Below are 22,085 nucleotides of genomic sequence, written 5' to 3' on the forward strand. Positions count from 1 at the left end.
GAAGAGTCATTAGTCTTATGGCTCTCAGCTCCTCCCTGATAGCATTGAAACCTGTATGGTGGTGTTGATCATATGCAGAAACTCCCAGCTGGTTATTTGTAACCATTTGGAATTCGTCATCTGCTGGATCCTGGGCATGACGATCGTTGTGAATATTGCTGAAGTCTGACTGAACAATCTGTGTTTATATGGAATGGCATCAAAAGCTTCTATTGATTTAGCTGAAAAATAGTTCTCCCTCTTCATTCGATTCAGGAGCTCAGAAGATCTCTTCTTCCTCAGATGAGCAACTGCTTTTGGAAATTTGCCAATGTTCAGGTCACTCTTTGGGATCTTCAACGTTGGAACATGGACAATCACTATAGAACATATTCCTCCCCAATCTCTGGGCAGCTTCATGTAAGATCTGGATCAACATCCCAACAGTGATCCATGATCACTGCTGTCCCCTCCTTCATTCCTGGTACATCAAAAATGTGTCCGCATTTCTTGATTCTCCCCAACTTTTCTCATGCCATTGTTTCTGAAGCATAGTTCTGTACTAGCCAAAGGCATTATCTGCAATGGACCTCCTTTCTCTTTGACACACGTCAAAAGTTTTGCAGTCCTTGGCCATAGAGGTTTGCACCTTCGTTCCACATTTTCTACAGTTGCTTTGTGAGATCCCTTTACTGCATGTGCCTTGCATATGACCACACCTTGTTCCCATCCTTCTGAAGAGAGCACTGTTCCCCAGATCTGCATCTTGACTCTTTCTTTGCAGTTTCAAACCTCTTCATCAGTTGTTCCTTGACAATTGAGTCTTCTGTTTATTTCCCATTTAACTCCCACTCCCTTCATGCCAGACTGTTCATATTTTATCACATTATTTCTGGTGTATGCTCTTGCTCTTGTCTTTATATCTTGCACAAAATCATCTTCATCTGGTACTGACTATTCTGTTACCCATATCAAAGATGCTGTTCGGCCCTGGAATGACCTTTTGGAAGGCAGAGTGCACGGTGAGTAAGGCAATGAGCCATTTGAACATCTATTTCAATAGCTATGAATATCTTAGACTTTCCCATAGCATAAGGCCGGAATGTACATACACAGCAATCCACTCTGAAGTCCTCTTTCCCACCTCTTTCATGTGCTGATACCACATGTTGTTCCCCAATGGCTTGACTGGCCAAATAATCATTCAATTCATAATCATCCTCCCTTGTGCTTCTCTTAGGTCTCTTTCTTTGTCTCTCTCTCAGAATCTGTATCTGCCACTCAGTAAGGATATCTATAAGAGTCCTTCCTGTACAAGGATTTCTATGGATAATTGCCACAGAATTAGGTACCTCCACATAAGCTACTGGAGTAGGGACAATCACATAAGGCCTTGGCTGTCTCACAACATGTAGTTCTGCCAAGGTACCTGGAGTAGGAAAGATCAAAGGGACCACTGCTTTCTTGGGACCAATGAAATACACAGTGTGAATGAGCAGAATCAGAAAAACAATGATAAACGTAGAGCAGGCATATGTTATGCACCAGTACATGAGGTTCACCATTGATGCCTCTCCACTCGTCGTTGACTCTGCTCACTCTCTGCCCCTACAATATGCTCTATGAACCACATGTTTGCGTGTAATTACTTTTAAGGAAGGAAAAGCTTGTTTTATTCAGGCAAACTCGTCAGATGCTCCGGTAGTTGACGAATCTTCTCTATGATTTCCACAAGCAACCGGCTGATTGCTGGGCGGTTTATAGGATCTTGCATGAACACAAAAGTGTTGGTGTCTCGCCAAACATGCTAGGGATGAACTTGAAGCAAATAGTAAAATATCATAGCAAGCAGTTTGTGGGCATCGTCGTTAGACAGGACCATCTGATCCTACAGTAAGATGCTCAGGTAATAGTCTGATCTGTGCCAATATTGCTGCCAATAAGTATCTAATAGTCGGGCCATTCTTAGGATCCTGGACAAAATCTCGAATATCACTACTCCTCCCAACAAGATCAGGGTAAGCTTTGAGTATAAATGTGAAGACAGCAAGAAGTAGTCTGTGTATATCGGCATCGGATAGCCCCATAGGCACCTCCAAAATGAAATTCAGTGAGAAATGAATCAGGGAACTGTTCCCTCTTCCAGTCATTGAATCCAAATTCCAGATCTGGCATGTTCTGTTTACTTCTGTACTCCGCAGTCCAATCTCAGCAAAGCTCCTTTGGCTCAAGAACAATAGCTTTTTCACTCCTTGCTTAGCAGCTACAAAGAGTGTCTCAGGGGAGCCAGAGTCCAAATGCACACTTGTATCTGTCTACTAGACAGTCTCTGCATCCTTCTTCCTCATCATCAATCGAGTCTACACATGCTGAATTTCTTCTCCCTTGACTTGCTTCTGAATGGGTTGGGGGTGTTGCACCCTCTCCAGCGTAGACTTGCACGTCACCTTGGGGTATCCAAGCTCGTCTTCCTAGGATTTTGACTGCTGATGGAGTAATGTCCTCCACCACAAAAGGGCTAAATCTAGGCTTGTGCAACTTTCGTGTAAAGTTTCTGTTTAAAACTTGATCTCCAGCAAATATCTTTGGTAAACATAGTTCTTTAGATCCGGTTGCTGTACGGTCTTCATCTGTGTTCTGAGATCGACAGCCCATCCGCTTGACTTGGTCTGAAATAACAGAGATACTAGCCATCATACATTTTGAGTACGCACATGCTCATGTTAAGGATTTCAATCAGGCGATACACCCTGGTCTCAGTCTAGTATGCAGCGCACAACTGAAATGCTTATTTTGTTATATATAGGTTCAAGATTTGAGAGATACACCACTCACATCACACCCCTTTTCAAATACCCCGGGTCACGATGGACCGGGAATCAGGCTGGTTGGAAAAGGTAATATTTATTTATTTATTTAACATTGAAATCAAACATATACAGGCCGATTCATGGAATAAATGTGCGCCGAAAATTCCGGCGCAGAGGGGCCTATACGTGCGCTGCGCCGAAAAATAGCGAAAAGCGCAGGGAAACCAGCGCACGTCGATTCATGGAAGTCCGTGCGTAAGAAAAGCATAGGACGTGCGCTGAAAAAGTGCGCGGCGCACGCCGGCGCACAGGTCAACCAACGGCGTGCGCCACGGCCACTGCGCTATCACTCCGAGCGCAGCGCACAGCTCTAAAGTAGGCGGAACACAGGGCGGGACACTCGGAATGGGGAATAAAATGGGGCACAACACTCGGAATGGGGAAGAATGTGGGCGGCACGGGGAAGTACAGGAGGCAAGTGCGCGGAACGCCCACACGCTCTCTGGCAACACGTATTCATGGATTCGAACAGGGCAAAACAGCGCTCGATCAAACCAGCGCACAGGCCCAAAAACGTACGCCACAAGTAAGCAGGCGGTAGCGTCCCGACGCACTTAACGAAAGTGCGCCAAAACCTGCGCCAACAAATACCACCCACATACAGCAATGGGCCATACCGTGACCCCAAAGGACAAATGAGGTGCAAAGGTGTACGCCATTAACACGGACACCCACTGTTCAACAATTCGCGCGTGTGTGTACAACGGGTTGCGCGAGAAGTCACTCGCGCGATTGCCCTGGGTACGTGTATCCCGGGGTGCGGGGAAGTCCCACACGCGATTGCCCTGGCCACGTCGATATCAGGGGTGCGTGTGAAGTTCCACACGCGAGAAGCCAGGGTACGTCAATTACAGGGGTGCGCGGGAAGTTTCACACGCGAAAAGCTAGGCTACGGGAATTCCAGGGGTGCGCGTGAAATCCTACACGCGAAAAACTAGGGTACGTCATTTACAGGGGTGCGCGGGAAGTTTCACACGCGAATAGGCTGGGCGCGTGTATTACAGGGGTGCGCGGGAAGTCCCACACGCGATTACAGCAGGGTACGTGTATTTCAGGGGTGCGCGGGAATTTCCACACGCGAATAGGCTGGGCGCGTGTGTATTTCACTGAAAATACGGTATGTGGAAGTGAAGCCCTAGTCAGGAATGCGCACAACTGGATTTTCATGAAAGGAAGTAAAGTAAAATTGTGGTTGAGCTGCTGTCGTGTAGGTAGTGAGATGATCTGCCACTATCACCTTGAAGTATATCAAATTATTGTGAATTACTATCTACACAGGCTGCGCTTGGTAACCAACGTAAAGCCACTGATGTGCAAAATTTAAACAAGAATGATGGGGAATTAATCACAGAGATATTCTACTGGTTTATTAGTAACAAAGAGCAAAGTTGTTCATTCACAGGTAAAGTGTAACACATCAATTGTGTTGAATGAGTCTGAACTTGGATGAATTACACAGAGCAATTTATATGCAATCAATAAAACACCCACAATTTATATGCAATTGCGCAGCATATTTGTTGAGTACTTCAAAAACCAAAACTTGAATGAATCACATTGTTTGAGATAGGCTTATTCGCCAAAACACACACAATTTATATGCAATTGCGCAGCGTATTTCACATTAAAGAAAAGCCAAGAATTTGCCAAAACATGCCCACGTGTTTCAACCAAAGAGGTCGTCCTCAGGGCATACAAATGTAGTTTACCATTTGCATTAATCTATAATTATTGAACCTTGGCTTAAATATGATTGAGGTTTCCTAATACTTGATTCAACTTTCAGTAGTTGAGAGATTTAGTGATTTCTACATGCTTGACTGGACAGGGTCAGTCTTGCAATCAAGAGGTAGTTGTCGTTCGACTGATATGCCGCTGTTGCAGTATAATTGAAATGTAACGCACGTTTTTAGCGTGCCTTGCCTTTAAATTCGGCCGTAATCGGCATACGCTCCAAAAGTTGATGTGCTCAATGGCCGGTTGTTTCTCAATGGGCATGTTTTGGCAAATTCTTGGCTTTTCTTTAATGTGAAATACGCTGCGCAATTGCATATAAATTGCGTGTGTATTTCAGGGGTGCGCGGGAAGTCCCACACGCGAAAAGCCAGGGTACGTCCATTACAGGGGTGCGCGGGAAGTTTCACACGCGAAAAGCTAGGCTACGGGAATTGCAGGGGTGCGCGGGAAGTCCCACACGCGAAAAGCCAGGGTACGTCCATTACAGGGGTGCGCGGGAAGTTTCACACGCGAAAAGCTAGGCTACGGGAATTGCAGGGGTGCGCGGGAAGTCCCACACGCGAAAAGCCAGGGTACGTCCATTACAGGGGTGCGCGTGAAGTTTCACATGCGAAAAGCTAGGCTACGGGAATTGCAGGGGTGCGCGGGAAGTCCCACACGCGAAAAGCCAGGGTACGTCCATTACAGGGGTGCGCGGGAAGTTTCACACGCGAAAAGCTAGGCTACGGGAATTGCAGGGGTGCGCGGGAAGTCCCACACGCGAAAAGCCAGGGTACGTCCATTACAGGGGTGCGCGTGAAGTTTCACACTCGAAAAGCTAGGCTACGGGAATTGCAGGGGTGCGCGGGAATTTCCACACGCGAATAGCCTGGGCGCGTGTATTTCAGGGGTGCGCGGGAATTATCACACGCGATTTGGCTTGGTACGTGTATTACAGGGGTGCGTGCGAAGTTACACACGCGATTAGGCTGGGTGGGTCCTGTCACCCTCGACGGCCCCTGCAGGCAGCCCACAAAACAGGGGACTACCCTGCACACCTGCTCATGTCTCCCACCACCCCCACCCCCCACCATCCAGGGGCAGCCCCCACCAGGCCCCCACTCATGTCTCCCACCACCCCCACCCCCCACCATCCAGGGGCACCCTCCACCAGGCCCCCACTCATGTCTCCCACCACCCCCACCCCCCCGCCACCAGGGGCAGCCTCCACCAGGCCCCCACCCATGTCTCCCACCACCCCCACCCCCCAGCAGTGCAGGGGCACCCTCCACCAGGCCCCCACTCATGTCTCCCACCACCCCCACCCCCCAGCAGTGCAGGGGCAGCCTCCACCAGGCCCCCACCCATGTCCCCTATCACCCCCACCCCCCAGCAGTGCAGGGGCACCCTCCACCAGGCCCCCACTCATGTCTCCCACCACCCCCACCCCCCAGCAGTGCAGGGGCAGCCTCCACCAGGCCCCCACCCATGTCTCCCACCACCCCCACCCCCCCAGTCACCAGGGGCACCCTCCACCAGGCCCCCACTCATGTCACCCACCACCCCCACCCCCCCAGTCACCAGGGGCACCCTCCACCAGGCCCCGACTCATGTCACCCACCACCCCCACCCCCCCAGTCACCAGGGGCACCCTCCACCAGGCCCCCAACCATGTCTCCCACCACCCCCACCCCCCACCATCCAGGGGCACCCTCCACCAGGCCCCCAACCATGTCTCCCACCACCCCCACCCCCCCAGTCACCAGGGGCACCCTCCACCAGGCCCCCACTCATGTCACCCACCACCCCCACCCCCCCAGTCACCAGGGGCACCCTCCACCAGGCCCCCACTCATGTCATCCACCACCCCCACCCCCCCAGTCACCAGGGGCACCCTCCACCAGGCCCCCACTCATGTCACCCACCACCCCCACCCCCCCAGTCACCAGGGGCACCCTCCACCAGGCCCCCACTCATGTCTCCCCCCACCCCCACCCCCCAGCAGTGCAGGGGCAGCCTCCACCAGGCCCCCACCCATGTCCCCTATCACCCCCACCCCCCAGCAGTGCAGGGGCACCCTCCACCAGGCCCCCACTCATGTCTCCCACCACCCCCACCCCCCCGCCACCAGGGGCACCCTCCACCAGGCCCCCACTCATGTCTCCCACCACCCCCACCCCCCCGCCACCAGGGGCAGCCTCCACCAGGCCCCCACCCATGTCTCCCACCACCCCCACCCCCCAGCAGTGCAGGGGCACCCTCCACCAGGCCCCCACTCATGTCTCCCACCACCCCCACCCCCCAGCAGTGCAGGGGCAGCCTCCACCAGGCCCCCACCCATGTCTCCCACCACCCCCACCCCCCAGCAGTGCAGGGGCACCCTCCACCAGGCCCCCACTCATGTCACCCACCACCCCCACCCCCCCGCCACCAGGGGCACCCTCCACCAGGCCCCCACTCATGTCCCCCTGCACCCCCACCCCCCAGCAGTGCAGGGGCACCCTCCACCAGGCCCCCACTCATGTCTCCCACCACCCCTACCCCCCCGCCACCAGGGGCAGCCTCCACCAGGCCCCCACCCATGCCCCCCACCACCCCCACCCCCCCGCCACCAGGGGCACCCTCCACCAGGCCCCCACTCATGTCACCCACCACCCCCACCCCCCCAGTCACCATGTGCACCCTCCACCAGGCCCCCACTCATGTCTCCCACCACCCCCACCCCCCCGCCACCAGGGGCACCCTCCACCAGGCCCCCACTCATGTCACCCACCACCCCCACCCCCCCGCCACCAGGGGCACCCTCCACCAGGCCCCCACTCATGTCCCCCTGCACCCCCACCCCCCAGCAGTGCAGGGGCACCCTCCACCAGGCCCCCACTCATGTCTCCCACCACCCCCACCCACCTGCACCAGGGTCAGAACCCTCAATGGGGATGTCAGTGTTGGCAGCTAGGCCTTTGGTGGTTACGGATGCAGGGTCACACTCCGCGACATCTGATCCTGTTCCTGGGCCAGCAGATCAGAGGGGGAATGCAGTCCTGCAGCCTCAGGCAGTGCCGGCACAGCAAGGCGCAGTCCGCCTTGCCCCAGACAGGTGTGGTGCCCGCCGACATGGTGGCCGTACGCCACCTGGCAATACCGTATGGGAGCAATCCATTTACGGTATGGCTACCCAACAGGCAGCATCATCCGAGATGATGGCTCAGGCCATGGATAGGGTGGCCACTTCCATTGTCCCCCCTGAAAGGCTGATGGAGCGACTAGAGCAGGCAACCGACTCCATCTGCCAGTCACACAGGGAGGACATGTTGGCGTCCAACAGGGACAGGCGGGCGGCATTGGCGACTCTGCAGGAGGCCTTCTCCATAGAGTCCCAGGGCCACAGGGAAGCCCTGAGGCAGGAGCTACATCAACTCAGGACGACTCTTGTTGAGCTAGAGGCTTCAACACACCAAAGGACAGAACAGCAGCTGGAGCGTCTCACCCGTACGCTCTCAGCTGAGATGCAAGCAACGAGGGCGGAGGTCCGGGCATCCCGTGAGTTGTTGCATGGGGACCTCCGCACCCTCATCCTCCAGAACGAGACCTACCACACCCGCATGCTTGCAGCCATGGAGGAACAGAGTAGGGCCTTGCGTGGGCTGCCTCCCATAGTGCAACCACCTCCGGATGCAGCTGCACAGGGTGATAATAGCGACAGCAGTGATACACCCACAATAGGGTAGCCGTGTGGGCCATGAGCCCATGGAGGTGTTTTTTTTTCCCAGGATCCACACAGGTGGTTTCTGGTGTGCACCCTGACCTCGGACCTCCTGGGTGGCCTCCCCAACCCCCCCGGGCCCTTTAATGGCCATTTTTGATTTTCTTTTTATTTTTATATTTTTTAAATTTTCATTTTTATTTTTATTTTAATATTTTTCCCAATTTTTTGGGGACACATTGTTGGCTTCCGTGGTTCCTGTGGGCATACGCTGCATTGTGGCTGGGCACATGCAGGCTTGTCATGTATTAGGTTCAGATGCCTGGGTTTGAGTCACACACACCCCTCCAGCTTCCCGTTTCCATGGGCTTGCAAAGGGTGTGCCCAAGTGACATTGAAGTACATGGTGACATTGGACTCCCACTACATGTGTGGGTAGTCTAGTCAATACTGTGTATACATTCCTAGTGCATATTGCTGTTGTGTTGTACACTGCATGTTGCATTGATGTGTAACTCATCATCTGTGTCTGCCTCCCAATTTGCAGGTCCCTTCCTCATGTCTACACAAGGCCCTCTAGTCTGGAGATGGGGTCCTTGTTGGCAGCAGTGCACCTACAACTCTACATGGCACCAACACTGTTCAGTTGGAAGTGGTGGGAGTGCAGGCATATCCAGGTGGTGAGACAACTGATTTATTACATTACTGAAGTCATGTTTATGGTAGTACGTGCTCAAGTATGTTGTTTGTCCTGCATTACAGTGAGCATTTCAGGTGTAGGAAGTTTCAATTGGGGACACTGTACATCGCAACACATGTCACGTTGTGGGGATAACTTTGTTTACCTGCACATAGCATGACATGGCACGGTGTGTTGTGTGGCGGTGCTGGGGATGGGTTGGGTGACATGGCACTGTCCTCTTGTTGCATTTAGCAAGTGGGTATTAATTTTGGCTGCTTGAATGTGTTCCTTCACAAAACTGCATTGGTGTTGTGTGTGGGTAGGGATGCACACATTGTAACACTTCCAGGTGAACAATCTCAGGCTGATATGCTTTTCACGGTTGAATCTCCAGACATTCAGGATCAGTGTCAGGTTGAGTCATCATTGATTGTCAGATGGAATGTGCCAGGCCAGTGTGCACTCCACAGGGGAGTGAATACTATGTGAAGTAATTAGCCACTAGCTGTGTACGGGCTGCCTCCCCTCGTGCCCTTTCCCCTCCCATGCGCAGCGGCTGTGCATGTGGTTGGGGATGTGGGGCCACCACCATGTCCACGGGCAGGCCCCGGCGTGTTGCAACGTTGTGCAGGACACATGCTGCCACTATGATCCTGCACACTACTGGGGGAGCGTATAACAGCTGCCCGCCTGAACGGTCAAGGGAGCGAAAGCGTGACTTTAGCACTCCGAATGTGCGCTCCACTATGCCCCGGGTTGTAATGTGGGCTGTGTTATATCTTACCTCGGGTGGCGTGGTGGGGTTCCGAATTGGCGTCATCATGTGGGGGCTGAGAGGGTAGGCACTGTCCCCTGTGGAGGTGGTGATTGGTATCATTGGTGGGGTTGTGACCTTGCTCAGTATCCAACATGCATGCATGTGCAGTGGCATACATACTCACCGAGAAGCCATGTATCGCCATGCCGCCCAGCATCTATGTCCCGGCATAGGGTGGACATTCGGTAAATGAAGCTGTCGTGGGTGGACCCGGGATAGTTGGCATATACTGAGGTGATGATTCCCTTGGCATTACATACTACCTGCACGTTGATGGAATGCCAGTGCTTGCGGTTCCTATAGATGTGCTCTGATGCCCTGGGGGGACGTAGAGCCACATGGGTGCAGTCGATGGCACCTAGCACTTTGGGGAATTGTGCCACTCCGTAAAAATCCAGGGCGGCAGCATGCCTTTCAGCAGGTGTTCTGGGCAGGTATATGTGCCTGCGGACTGATGGTCGTGCAGTGATGATGTCCAAGACCTGGTGTAGGCAGCGTGACTGGGTGGCCTGTGACACCCCACCCACTATGGCACTTGTCCGCTGAAATGATCCAGTGGCTAAGAAGTGCAGTACATTGAGGACCTTCTCCAGGGGGCTGAGTGCTTGAGAGCACAGGGTGGGTGATGTGAGGTCATCCTCCCACTCACTCACCAGGTCCAGTATTATTATCGGTGGAAACCTGTACCTTCCATACACCTGGTCATCAGGCATCCCGAAAAGGCTGGTTCTGGGTGTGAATATTCTGGCCCTGACTCTCCTCCTCCTCCTCCTTTGGTAGCCCACTGCCACTGCTGCTAGGAACGGTATGTTCATCCTGGCATCTGGCTTGTTATTTGAAAAGTGCGCAAATTAATGCTTTGCGCGTGTTCTAGGCGAGCGTGTGACCCGCGCACCCCTGGAATCTAGTTCCCACTCCAATAGCGTGTGGAAATTCCCACGCAGCAGCCATACAGGTGCGCTGACGTACTTGCGTGTGTAAGTGCCCGCGCACCCCTGAAATACACGTACATAGGCCAATCGCGTGTACGCGCACTTTTGTCCAATTACACGCAATGAAATACACGTACATAGGCCAATCACGCGATGACACTCTGACGTGCAGTATTTCCACGTGTGTTCCGTCATCACGTGCTGAGTGGGGAACGCCCGTGCGGGTCACGTCAGACGCGCTTACGCGCTGAGGGACTCTGGTCCAATAGAATCGCGTATGCGTGCTGACGCGCTTACGCGCTAAGGGCCTTTCCTCGGATTTCACGCTGACGTGCAGGATTTTCACGTGCCAAATCACTCCGTATCAAGCTGGCCACCCGAAAACACACGGAACACCACGCTCCTGCCCAGAAGGCCGAGTTACTGCCCCCCAGTGCCCCGAGCAGCCTCCCACGTGCTATCTGCTGCTGCCTGCCTGCCTGCCTGCTGCCACCGTGCCCTGCCATTTGGTGCCTGCACATCAGCCATCTGCAGGGGTCCAGTTGCTGTGTCCACCCCTGCTGGAACTGAAGACTCCCAACTGGGATTACATCGCTCCACAGCCCAGCCCCAGGACCCAGTTGCCCACCCACACCTGCCTCTGGGGTTGCCATGTCGGGCACTTCCACATCTGGCACCAGTGGCAACCCCAGGCCAGAGGGGCAGAGGGGCACCAGCTTCACTGCCACCGAAGTTGGTGTCCTGGTGGAGCATGTCCTGGGGCAGTATGATGCCCTCTTTGGATCGTCCCGCGCCAGCAAGGAAGGACGGGAGAGGATCTGGGCCGACTGTGTGGTTGCCATCAACGCGGAGGGGGTGGCAACCCGCAACGTCCAGAAGATCAAGAAGCGCTGGGAGGACTTGAGGTCCAGGACCCTTGTGAAGGCCCGGCGCCTCGTGGAGGGGGGCCGGGGCCGCATGAGTTCCATCCAGAAGAGGGTCCTGGAACGCGTACGCCCAGCGCTCCACGCCCAGGTCCTTGAGAGGGAGGCCCGTCTGGAGTTGAGCGGTATGTGTCCAAGCATTACTGTGTGAGACAGGGCATGTTGCGGTGTGCTGGTTCTATGATACTTGCCTGTATGTGTGCCATGGGCCATGTATGCATGTATGTGTGCAGGGACATCATGGTAATGCATGTGCGACCAGTGATGTGTGACCCACATGGTTGTTGCATGTGTTGAAATGCGGCATGGGGAGCCCTATGCAGATTTTGGACATGAGAGCATGCCAGTCTCTGTACCTGGACATGGATGGGGGTGAAGGATGGGTGCTGATGCCAGGTACATATATGGTAGCCATGTCTGTGTGCCTGACCTGCGTGTCTGTGACTTGTGCATGCCATGGATGCATGACACATGTGTGTGACAATGCACAGATTCAGTGACGCACCCAACTTACCCTTGTTTCGCCTGTGTTCGGTGTGTTTGGGGCCAGATGGATGTGACTGAGGTGAAGTGTGTGCATGTGATATGCATGAGCCATGATGCATGTGAGTTACATATCATTGAATGTTTCTAGAGTCCATTGGACATGCATGGAAATGTCCATGGCATGCACCATGCCTGTTACTGTGTGTGTTTTGCCTGGACTGACCCATGTGTTGTGGAGGGACATGATGGAAGTGTACTTTGACAGTGGTGCTCATCTGCTATTGCTTCCTGTCTAGGGGACCATTGTACAGTAGCCTGATGCTTGTGTCCTTTGTCTCCCTCTACGCAGCGGCTAGTGAAGAAGAGGGCGGAGACGGCGCTGTGGAGCAAGGCGGCGGGGATGCCCCCACGGCTGCAGCGGAAGGGGTGGGTGAGCCCCCACAGGGGCCTGCTACGGCGGGAGACGGTGAGGAGCCATCCAGGTTGGTGGTTTGCACAGAGGAGGAGGAGGCCGACACTGGTGCACACATGGGGCCTGGTGGGAGCATCCCTGCTGGTGCAAGTGGTGCAGTCCAGGGCCAGGGGCAGGAGGCAGCACAGGTCACCGTGGAGGGGCCTGTGCATGTCACTGTCCCTGACCCTGTGAGTGCACCACCATGCACCAGCAGGGATGCCCCGTCCCAGGCCCGTCCGCAGGTAGAGGGGATGTCCATGTCACCTGACTCCCCTCCACCTGCGGACGTGGTAACCCCTGGCCGCGTGGAGAAGGTCCTGATTGGGGTCGCGATGCGCACGGCTGTGATTTGTGATGACGTGCGTGCTTCCCGGGAGGAGCACGCACGTCATCACAAAGTGCACCGTGCCGACGTGGCCCAATTGGGATCGGCCATGTTCGGGGGTTTCCTGCATGTGTTGGCCAATCTGACGGCCCTCTCCTCCTCTGTGCAGGCTATCCACCGGTCGTTCTCCTTGCCGTCTTCCGGCCCAGATGCCACCAGGGCCCCCTGTGGACCTGCCCTGACCAATGCAGCCAGCTCGGTGGGGATCCCATCCCTGTCACAGTTGGGAGTCGGAGGTCCAGCAGGGGTGGACAACACAGCAAGTGGACCCCAGCAGATGGAAGATGTGACGGCATCATCGGGCAGGGCACGTGCACGACGGCGTCGGTGGTTTCCATCAGCCTGGATGCCGTCGTGCTGGCAGAGGCAGTGGCGTCGGAGGCAGCAGCGGGCTCGACGTGGGAGGCATCATGGCTCGGGGCCATCAAGATCAGAGGGGCAGGCATCGGCCGGAGGGCAGGGCAACCCTGGGATGGTGGTGTGTTCCGTGTGGGAGGAGTTTGGCCAGCGGATAGGTGCGGAGCGGCAGCAGGCGGAAGAGGAGCGGCTCGCCATGGTCAGGGCGGAGTTCTCCATGCGTCGGGCATTGAGGCGGGCTGAGTGCCTCGAGGAAGCTCGCAGGGAGTTTGAGGTGGACATGGGGTTGTCCCTGCGAGACCTCGGGGCCAGGACAGAGTCCCGCCTCCAGGACATCGACATGGAGTTCGATGATGCCCTGGCCAGCAACATCACCAAGTGAGCCGCAGGACTTGCCCGCTGCCTTTGTATATAGTTATTTAGTTAGTTAGTGCTAGGTTTCCTTTATTTATTTTTATTATTTTGGACCGCTCGGACAATGGCCACTTTTTTGTACATATATTTTTCATTAGTTAGTGGTAGGTTTCATTTTTGGTGTTGGGCTCATGGACCCTGGAACATTCCTGTATATAGTTTGTTTTTTTGGGAGATACATTTTTTTAATTTCTTATTGTTTTCACCATGACGTAATGGTTTTTCATTAATTTCCTATGACATGATATTGCTTTGGACAAAATCATTTTAATTTTTTATTCCTTTGTTTTTTTGTTTATCACTTTTGTTCTCGGACATGGGCCATTTATTTACTTAGCCACATCGTTGTATGTTTGAAAAGTTCACTTATTTTTGGTATTTAATACATTTTTTATATTTTCTTACACTTGTGTTATTTTCTCATTGGTTTTTTACATGTCATGATATGGGTTTTGACATTCACTTGCACCCATTGTGTATGTGTGTGTGACAGACATGTGTTCTTTTGCATACTTGGCATTGGGGTTGTGTCATGTGATTGCATTCACTATGTGGGTGGATGCAATCCTTGCCTGGGTGTTTGTGCTGGGTATGCTGGCCATTACTGCCATGATTGTGTATCGTCAGGACCTGGGGCCAGGGGGACATGTGTGGGGGCCTGCTGGCAGGTTCCCCACAGTGCTGGGGGGTGGGGGTGGTGGGAGACATGAGTGGGGGCCTGGTGGAGGGTGCCCCTGGTGGCGGGGGGGTGGGGGTGATAGGGGACATGAGTGGGGGCCTGGTGGAGGCTGCCCCTGCACTGCTGGGGGGTGGGGGTGGTGGGTGACATGAGTGGGGGCCTGGTGGAGGCTGCCCCTGGATGGTGGGGGGTGGGGGTGGTGGGAGACATGAGTGGGGGCCTGGTGGAGGGTGCCCCTGGTGACTGGGGGGGTGGGGGTGGTGGGTGACATGAGTGGGGGCCTGGTGGAGGGTGCCCCTGGTGACTGGGGGGGTGGGGGTGGTGGGTGACATGAGTGGGGGCCTGGTGGAGGGTGCCCCTGGTGACTGGGGGGGTGGGGGTGGTGGGTGACATGAGTGGGGGCCTGGTGGAGGGTGCCCCTGGTGACTGGGGGGGTGGGGGTGGTGGGAGACATGGTTGGGGGCCTGGTGGAGGGTGCCCCTGGATGGTGGGGGGTGGGGGTGGTGGGAGACATGGTTGGGGGCCTGGTGGAGGGTGCCCCTGGTGACTGGGGGGGTGGGGGTGGTGGGTGACATGAGTGGGGGCCTGGTGGAGGGTGCCCCTGGTGACTGGGGGGGTGGGGGTGGTGGGTGACATGAGTGGGGGCCTGGTGGAGGGTGCCCCTGGTGACTGGGGGGGTGGGGGTGGTGGGAGACATGGGTGGGGGCCTGGTGGAGGCTGCCCCTGCACTGCTGGGGGGTGGGGGTGGTGGGAGACATGAGTAGGGGCCTGGTGGAGGGTGCCCCTGCACTGCTGGGGGGTGGGGGTGATAGGGGACATGGGTGGGGGCCTGGTGGAGGCTGCCCCTGCACTGCTGGGGGGTGGGGGTGGTGGGAGACATGAGTGGGGGCCTGGTGGAGGGTGCCCCTGCACTGCTGGGGGGTGGGGGTGGTGGGAGACATGGGTGGGGGCCTGGTGGAGGCTGCCCCTGGTGGCGGGGGGGTGGGGGTGGTGGGAGACATGAGTGGGGGCCTGGTGGAGGGTGCCCCTGGATGGTGGGGGGTGGGGGTGGTGGGAGACATGAGTGGGGGCCTGGTGGAGGCTGCCCCTGGATGGTGGGGGGTGGGGGTGGTGGGAGACATGAGCAGGTGTGCAGGGTAGTCCCCTGTTTTGTGGGCTGCCTGCAGGGGCCGTCGAGGGTGACAGGACCCACCCAGCCTAATCGCGTGTGTAACTTCGCACGCACCCCTGTAATACACGTACCAAGCCAAATCGCGTGTGATAATTCCCGCGCACCCCTGAAATACACGCGCCCAGGCTATTCGCGTGTGGAAATTCCCGCGCACCCCTGAAATACACGTACCCTGCTGTAATCGCGTGTGGGACTTCCCGCGCACCCCTGTAATACACGCGCCCAGCCTATTCGCGTGTGAAAATTCCCGCGCACCCCTGAAATACACGCGCCCAGGCTATTCGCGTGTGGAAATTCCCGCGCACCCCTGAAATACACGCGGCCAGGCTATTCGCGTGTGGAACTTCCCGCGCACCCCTGAAATACACGTACCCTGCTGTAATCGCGTGTGGGACTTCCCGCGCACCCCTGAAATACACGCGGCCAGGCTATTCGCGTGTGGAACTTCCCGCGCACCCCTGAAATACACGTACCCTGCTGTAATCGCGTGTGGGACTTCCCGCGCACCCCTGAAATACACGCGGCCAGGCTATTCGCGTGTGGAAATTCCCGCGCACCCCTGAAATACACGTACCCTGGCTTTTCGCGTGTGGGACTTCCCGCGCACCCCTGGTATTCCCGTAGCCTAGCTTTTCGCGTGTGAAACTTCCCGCGCACCCCTGAAATGGACGTAGCCTGGGATTTGACGTGTGAAACTTCCCGCGCACCCTTGAAAATCGCATGGGCCGCTTGCCGTGATGGTCCAGGGTTAGCGCAGCCCCTTGCGCTGGTTTGTGATTTTTATGAGATTTCCCAGCGCAAGGGGCGTTCCTGGGGGCGTAACTGGCGCTGCAGCGAGTCGCTGCGCCACTGTGCGCCACGGCTGCCTGGGGAAGCTAAAATCAATGAATACGCTGTGCGCCGGATTCGGTTTTGGCGCACGCGGCTGGCGCAGACTATCGCACGCGCACGCTGTGCGCCAGCCGCGTGCGCTACTTGTGCGCTGAATTCTATGAATTACCCTGATACTTTTTAATATATGGGGCAGCAATCACCAAAGTGGTGACAGTAACAAATAAGAAGGTATTTAATGCACTTAAATTCACTCTTTAGCAACACAAAATAGAAAACACCACAGAAATAGGAACACTTTAAGTTTTTGGAAAGAAAGCACTTAAGTTAGGATTTCCCCCTACAATATTCCTCAACCCACAAAGAATCAATTCTAAAAAGATATAAGGAAGCATCAGGTAATCAGGAATGAGGAACAAGACACAAAATTCAAATCCAACCTTCCCTCCTCAAACAAGAGAGAAAAACAGATTTCAAACCTTACAATGTTAAAATGGCACTCGAAAAGGGCTGAATAAAACACTGAAAGTGTGCAAAAATTCCAAAATCAGTAAACATTTCTGTGGGAGCAACATTGAAAAGATTCTAGCAGTCATAAGCAATAGTTTGAGCAAAAATAAACAATTCGAATTTCAATGGAAGGTTGAAAATAATTTAGAACAAAAATTAAACGTGTAAAACTTTGCAAAAATGTTGATACCCTGAAATTAACCAAACGGTTTTTAATAAAAACGGGTGAAATTCACTGATTTTGAGTCTGGTTTGGGGTGTAGCTATAGGTCTTAGGCATAATCAAGAATTGAAATGAGGTCTCTAGCTATTAAACTGAGGGAGATATGCAATGAAGAATAAGAGGCGTTTTTAGAAAAATTGGGTAATGAAAACAGAAACGAAACTCAGTTTGGACAAGAATAGCTTTACTCTAAGTTTTACTCTATACTATAGCATTCAGACTAGAATACCAAAGAGGGACACAGTAATCTCTAGAGTTGATTCATGACTTCAACCCCAGATCCCCACGGCCCGCCCTTGCCGAACTAGTTAGATCATTTGAAATAGGATTGATAGTTTAGGATTTACACAAGATAAAAATGACTAAAGAAATGGCGCTTAGCAAGATAAATCAAGGACAGGATTGCAATAAGGATTCTGACAATGTTACAATTTATTAAGGTAAGGATAGGATGGTTTAGAGATTGGGATAGGACAAGGCAAGGCAATGTATGCTATGGTTTTCTCTGATTCCTATTAATACTTACAGCCCACTTTAGGATTTGGACCATCAAGGGTCCTGGTCACCACACAGATCTGGTCTAACACAGGCCAGCTGGGCAAATCTGGCGGGACAGGATCAGCTGGGCTGTTCTGGTCACCGGACTGCACTGGGCTGGCACCTCTGGTTGCTGGATACTACAGATCAGCGGGGTAGCAAGAATGCAGCAGGCATGCATCTAGTAGCAGCAAGGCAGGCTGGATCAGGATGCTTCCCTTGTGTTTTGGGGATTTTTTTTTTTTATTTGAGGCCTTGCTGAAAATAGGGTCAGCAATGCATAGGCCTTGGCTTTGTAATGAAAATCTGGAATCAGGATCAAACAGGATGACGAAATCAAGAACCTGACGCCACCAGGAATTCAGGAAGAAGGTCAGGAATCATTGTCTGTAGTGCTGTCAAGGGCCCTTATTTATCATGCCAGATGACATTACTAAAGTATATAACCAGGGCAGGTTTACTACTCCCGCCTTTACTAACATGATTGGGCAAGGTAGAAGTCTTCTCCTAGCTCTTCGCTGATTGGATCACAGAAAAACGATGTCATGTTTAGGTGGTGATTTTTACAATGTCTAGAAACCTCCCCTAGATACTGGAACTAAAATCTAATTTTGCCAAAAAAACAGATATTTATGCAATTTGAAACCTTTTAGAAAATCATATACACAGGTTACATATTTTGTGCATCATATTTCAATCTAAACCCTAAGTCTGTGGGACCTGGTTTCGCCTTGCTGACACATTTTATTAATTTTAAACATGAAAGATTTGGCCTAAAATTCCCCAATTTGTGTGCATTATCCCCAGGGATGCATGTACACAATGTTTTATTCGCAACATCAATACTTTCCCCGTAATCTGTCATTTTTTATAACTTCTGTTCCTTATGCCGTAATGGGTTCTACCAAGTTTTCAAAGAAAGAGCATAAAATTAGATTTACAACTACAAACTTTTCATATTTTTCCTAATTCTTGCTGCAAAGTTAAGCACCTTTAAAGTTCAGTTACAAAATAGCCTTTAAAGCCAAAAGGAAGTCCATTGTCACTTGATCGGTTTTTTTCTTCTTTCCCCCAACTGCTGTCAATTGTCAGTTTATTTGAAGCAGGATGAGCGGCCTCTCTCTTGATTTAAGGTTTTATTGCCCCTCACACTTGATAGGTGAGAGTCTCAGCCTGCTATTGTCCGAGCTTGGAGCAAAGACGAATGCCTGATGAGCTTGTGAAGTTTCTTTGTCCTTGTGCATTCAAAGTCTTTCAAGCTGGCAATTAGCGCTTTCCTGTGCCAGAAGTTTGAGGTGTCACCCTTTCTCAAGGCTAACAACTGGCAGAGCAAGCTTTTTTTTGTTCGCTTGCCAACTTAGCCTATGAATTTTAGCTTCTATTTTCTCATTTTACATCTTGATTTAAACCTGTGGAACCAAAACAGTTTATAGGTATACTTTTACCAGCAACAAATCCTTTTGCATTGCTAAGTAAGCAGGCCTTCACACAACAATTTACTTTTAAATAGGCAATTTTCTCTCTTCAGTCAGAAAAAGCACATTTTACTATTTTTTTAAATTGGGTTTTCATCTCCAGTAAATACACACTTTATGCAGCTTTAGTTCTTTTCTTGAGTGCTGGAGTTGTTTTGCAGCATGAATACATTTAAACATGGATCTATTTAGAGTCTTTCTCTGAACAGCTGATTTTTAGATACTTTTGCAAAATAGACGCGTTTCCCATGTAAAATGAAAACAAAGCCCCTGGTTGATTTTTCAAAGATACTTTTGACAGGAGCTATCATTCAAGTGAGGCCCGGTTCCTCTGAGGCATAATGAATGATCCTGGACATGCAGTGCCTTTTTAATCACAGCAGTTCATAAGGACTGGATGAGATTAGCGCCAAGCAGCACTTTTAAAGTTTGAAAAAGATGTCATTGTAAAGAGGCATTTTAGGTTTTCAGCAAAGTAATGCTGCCTCTTTCACTTCACTCCATGTTAAATGTTGCACAGCACACTGGCACATTCCTGCAGTGAGTACTCCATTCCACCGCACCTGAAATGTGTGTGGTAGGGTGGTGCAGCCATTTTCTGGTTGTTGCACAAATGCAGTTTAGAGAGCCTGGTACGCACAGGAGTCAGCGTGGCCATTTTGCTGTTTCTTGCACCAATGCAGCAATTGATGTGGTAAGGCATATCTGAGTGAGTCAATATATCCCACACATCCCCCCTGACTTAGTCTGGACTTCCAGTCGTGGGGGAGTCGGGCAAGTGCGATTTTTTTCATTTCTTGAAATAGCAGGTTCAGTCGGGTATGAGTCCGTCTTCCATCAGCAAACAATGCAACACGCTCTCCTCGCTGCCATTCTGGTTGGAATGTGGAACGATACCCCCAGCCTTCTCTTAGGTTTTCTTTTCTGGTGTAGAGCGACACCCCGGATCTCCTTGGGTTTCTCCTTCCGGATCCCAGAGGTGGTCCTCCTTGGTAAGGACGGTGCAACCAGTACAAATCTATAAAAGAGAACACAAACCGGTTATGACAATTTCCCACTAACTGCCCTCTGATTGGGATGACAGCAGTGGGATACGCATGCATTCAGTGACAACTGAAATATTCTATGCTTCAGATGTATCCTCCACTGGGTTTTCTATGGACTCCTCTATCTGTTGCAAAGTGTGCCTGGGGTGGCAACTCTTTAGCTGATTGATGTGGACCCACTTCTCTTCTATCAAGTCACCTTTAGGGATGCAGATTCTGTAGGCGACTGGTGAGATTTTGTCCACAATTTCAAAAGGTCCCCTCCCGGTAGGCAACAATGTGTGCTCTTTGGTCTGGTTCCTTTGGAAATTGTACAAGTAGACCCTGTCTCCTACTTGGTATTCTTTTTTGGTTGTCTTTAGATCATGGTTGGTCTTCATGCTGTCTGAAGATCTTTCTAAATTCCACTGAGCATACGAAAAGCATGTTGAAGGTGTTTTCTCAGATTCCCAACATACTCATGAGTTGTGGAGGCATTTATTAGTGTCTGCTCTTGTGTTCTATAGAGCAGATGCTGGGGTAGCACCATCCTTCATCCAGTCATCAGCTCAAATGGAGACATCTTAGTTGCAGAAGAAGGGGTGGATCTGATGGCCATCAGGACAAGCGGTAATCGGATGTCCCAACTTGGCCCAGAATCTTCCACAAACTTATTTAGTATGCTCACATGGTTTTATTGTACCTCTCAACTCCCCCACTAGAGGACTGGTGGTATGCAATGTGTAGTTTCCTTTTTACCCCAAGTATCTCCCACATCTTTGTCATCACTTCACTAGTGAAGTGAAAACCTCGGTCTGACTCAATCCTTTGGGGTAGTCCAAAACGCGAGAAGATGAGATTGATCATCAGGGCAGCTGCTGTTTCTGCCTTGCAATTTGGGGCCGGGAGACATTCCACTCATTTGGTAAACAAGCATGTTACGGTTAACATGTACTGGTTCCCGCTAGAGGAGCGAATCACGGGCCCGATGAACTCTACTTGTAAATCTGACCAAAGGAGTGTCATCCCCCTATTTGGGAGGGGAGCTCAGTGTGTGAGTGATGTTGGCTGAAATTGTGCACACAAAAGACACCCCTTCAAGTATTGGTAGAGGTCCTGCCCCATGTGTGGCCAGTATGCAACCTCTTGCAAGATTTCTAATATAGTATGAAACCCCTGATGATTGGCTCTGGCCGCATCATGGGCGTGACTTAGCATCAGGCTTCTGAATGAGGTAGGCCCCACCCACTGGTCACAGCCAGATATGGATTTCCTCACCAACAAACTGTCTTGGATTCGGAACATTTTTGGACATTTCATCAACACTCTAAGGTCTTCTTTCCCAATGCAATCGGTATCCGTCAGGGGAAAGTTCTCAGGGTCCTCAATTTGTTGATAAAACTTACCAATGATTGGATCCCCTTTTTGTGCCGTGATTAAATCAACATCTGGGGTCTCCTTACTCCACTGGGTAGTTGAGAGTTATGAGCGTTCATTGTGAGCATTTGTCTGGGACCTAGTGATAGCAGTGACCTGGATTTCCCCAACATGAACTTGATCTCAAGTAGAACCCCTTGGATGGCTCTGGTTTTGGCCAGCTGATCAGCTAAGTAATTTCCAGTTTTGTCTGGTCCCTCTATTCTGGAATGACCCTTGATCCTTTTACAGTAGATGGTCATCCCACTAGCGGTGACCAGATCATCAATATTTTGTATTAGCTTGCCATGCTTGAGTGGTTTGTTGTTAGCACATAGCATACCTCTGGTTTTCCAATTAACCAGGTGCTCCACGAACCCGTTCCGGACATAATCTGAATCAGTGATTATGACAAGTTTGTGGAGTTGGTGTTGGATGGCAGTGAGGATGGCTTGTTGAACTGCCATCAGCTCTGCCACCTGACTACTACGGGGATGGAT

This window comes from Ambystoma mexicanum, chromosome 12, assembly GCF_040938575.1.
Source record: "Ambystoma mexicanum isolate Mex_15411 chromosome 12, UKY_AmexF1_1, whole genome shotgun sequence".
NCBI classification, from domain to species: Eukaryota; Metazoa; Chordata; class Amphibia; order Caudata; family Ambystomatidae; genus Ambystoma; species Ambystoma mexicanum.